Source organism: Cynoglossus semilaevis, chromosome W (assembly GCF_000523025.1).
Source record: "Cynoglossus semilaevis isolate Cse_v1.0 chromosome W, Cse_v1.0, whole genome shotgun sequence".
NCBI classification, from domain to species: domain Eukaryota; kingdom Metazoa; phylum Chordata; class Actinopteri; order Pleuronectiformes; family Cynoglossidae; genus Cynoglossus; species Cynoglossus semilaevis.
Window position 1 is genome coordinate 234,120 of NC_024327.1, and position 3,227 is coordinate 237,346.

The window sequence follows — 3,227 nt, forward strand, 5'->3', positions numbered from 1 at the left end:
TGAATTACAGTATTTCTTTTAATACTGTCCCACCTTTACTATACTAAAATACAGTAGTAATTAACAAAATGACATCATTTAACACCCAAATGCAATAAAATCAAAACACAGCTCACATACATTATCCCTTAGTACAGTAGTAATAGTATTTCCAGGACAATTAATTATACCTTAGGAATATACTCCCAGGAATATCACTCCACTCAACTAATGTAACACAGAGTAGGCTGTTAGCGGGAGAAGAATTTGGTCTAAAGATCAGCCATATCTTCTCATCGATTCATCAACAGACATATTTAAAAAACAAACAAAAACACTGACGTACATCCACCTCAGGGCACGAGCTGCTCCGGAGTGAAAAGACAATACAGGTGGGAATTATTGGTGTTTCTTTTACTGCCATTTAAATCAAGCCTGTTATGTTTATTATGATTGCACCTGTGGAAGAACAGGGTGATAAAAGCAGGCTTGTTGACATTTTAGAGAGTCCTTTTGGAGCAGTAAAGATGCCCAGTTGATGGATACCACAGGTCTTTGGACAACGGGAAGATAAAGGCAGGAATAAGTAAGGATGCAGAGGTAAAAAAAGCACGGCGTACGGACATCAGCTGAGGTAAAGATAAGGCCGGCAGAGAACAGGAGAGTGGCGCGCAGAAAGAGTCTGTCAGTGGAAAAACTTCAGGACAGCAGGTAAATGACAGAGCTGAAGCCGTCAACCAAAGAAGAACAAAAAAAAAAAAACTCTGTTTGACAACACTCATTCCTTCCTGTCTTTCTTCTGCCTTTTCAGTAAACCGGTCTGTAGAGAAGCTCCCCGGAGGCCAGCCTGCGTTTTAGCTCCCTCCACAGCAGCTTCCTCTCCTTTTGGACACCTTTCATGATGCCTCTGTTCTCCTGGGCTCTGCGAGACAGGTAAGGCATCACCTCACCCACTGGCCCATATGGAACATACTTGTAGACGGGGAAGCCCGCCTGGCCTGCAGACAGATGGATGTGAGAAAAAAAGTCATTTGTAAGACGGCAGGAGTGAGGAAGAAACACACACATGAAAACAAATCAAAACAGAAACTCCAAAGGCTGTTCCTGTTGTTAATATTTGATACTGACAGTTTTTTGACAACAAACCTCGTGTACTGAGAAAGGCGTCTTTTTTTAGTTCCTTTTAGAAAAAAAAATGCCTTAGATCACAACATAACAGGACATCATGGCATCTCCTTTCATCAGCCAGGCTTCAGCTCCTGAACCAGGGCTGTCAAAATGAACATGTTAACTTGTGAAATTGATCAAATTTAACATTTTAACACTTTTGAACGGCTGGGTAGAGTCAGGCGTCCTTAGTCGACACGCTGATCTTTAGTTTTATACAGTTGATACACAAAAGCTTTTGCTTCACCAGTGCGCCTCAAGGCTTAAATACCATGTCAACCCCCTGCAGGGTCTGTGGGGTCGAATATTTAGGTCAGAAGTCTGGCTTTCATCAGACCAACCTGTGTCAGTCGGCCTGACAGGCTGACTTTGTAGGTGCTGTAAACCAGTGTTTCCCAAACTTTTTTTCTGGGGACCCATATTTTTAAAGTCACAAACCTTTGCGACCCAAGTCAATAGACATTATTGGTAAAATCCTGGGAAACATGATGTGAGATGACCCAAAAAAAAATCTCTTGAGACCCACCTGAGGGTCACGACCCAATCTTTGGGAAACAATGCTGTAAACTGATTAATATAGTTTTGGTAGAAACTAGGGATGTCCAATATTCCCCTCCCCCAGGGGAGGGGGCATTTTGCATACATCCAATGACATTTCCAGGCTGCAACAATGACAGGATTTGTTTTAAGTCACGTATTTGAAGGACACACGGGCATCGTTTTCCAAGAGGGCTGAAAAATACAAGAATTAAATAAAGGCCAGGAGCTGAGACGACACAAACCGCTACTCGCTTCCTGTCACTCCCTCCATCTTGGCTGAGATCTCTGCCTGACAGAGCCAGACACAGTGTTCACCGAGAGGATGTTCCATACAGAAAAGTAAAAGCCTTTCAGTTTATCAAGACCAGACTGCAGCAGAATAACAATGACATCAACACTAACGGCTGACAGTGAAACTGCGTGTTTGTGTGTCACGATGGATGGCTCTCACCCAAGGGGAAGTTGATCTGATCACACATGCCCAGCAGCTGACCAAAGTACACTTTGTTTTCCATGGGGGAGAGACCCAGCTCATTCATTCTGAATGAGAGAGAAACAATTATATCAATAGTGCTTTCAGCAGTGTTTGGTGACTTGGATGACACAGTAGTGTTACCTCCTGATGGTGTATTTCACTGTGTCTTCATTATGGGAAGCAACAATTACGTGGGCGTTTCTGCGAAGTGCAATCTCATCCAGCACGTAGTCCAGACACCTTAAACAAACACAGATACATTAAACTAAGTCCAAGAAGGACCGTCTGCACACAGTCACACTAATACAGTAGATAACTGTGGACGCCCACCATCTGAGCTAACAGCGTTAGGTTGATAAACACATTATTTTAGCATTAATTGGATCATTTCCTTCCTCTACTATTACAGAACTAAACCTGTGTTGCTAGTACACACGCTAGTCACTAATATGAATACTGATTAAAATACAGGTGATTCAGTCAAAATATGGATAGTAATACCACCTACACCAGTGGTTCTCAAACTGTGGTACGCATACCACCAGTGGTACGCGAGCGCTCTCTTGTGGTATGCATGGAAAATTCACATTTGTTCACATGTTCACATTTACATTTTCAATTGAATAAATCTGAAACATACCATGCACAATTAATACAACATTTAGAAAAAAACATTTAGATATGTATCTAATGTTGGTCATCATGGTGATATTCAGAGAGCTCAATGTATTCTCAGGTGGTACAGAGTATAAAAAGTTTGAGAACCACTGACCTACACCAACTTTATTTCTTGAAGGGCCAACATTTTTCTGGATAGACAACTTTGGGGCCGGACACACAAAAAGAATGAAATTTTGAAATCCAGTCAAAGCCCACATTGGATTTGACGGGGGGCAAAGCTGGATAGATACCTACCAGTGGCGGGTCTGCGGGTCTGCTTCGCTACTCGGCCTCTGACTTGCTACGGCTACGCTACCACTGGCCGGGTCCTATGCCAGAGGCACTCCACCTCCACCCGGACATCACCTTCCACCATCGCCGGAGATATGTCCACCGAGGGGCTCGG

The 3,227-nt window shown here is 43.1% G+C and overlaps 1 long non-coding RNA gene across 2 annotated transcripts; it reads right to left on the bottom strand.

Moving 5' to 3' along the window:
* Positions 1–3,220, bottom strand: LOC103396870 (uncharacterized). 2 transcript variants are annotated; one of them, XR_003048791.1, is made up of 4 exons: positions 3,077–3,220; positions 2,303–2,401; positions 1,126–2,226; positions 966–977 (listed from the first exon to the last, which is right to left on the bottom strand). It is a non-coding gene; the product is annotated as an uncharacterized LOC103396870 (long non-coding RNA). The 2 variants fall into 2 exon arrangements; XR_003048790.1 differs by having other exon boundaries at positions 1–2,226.
* Positions 3,221–3,227: the final 7 nt, after the last annotated feature.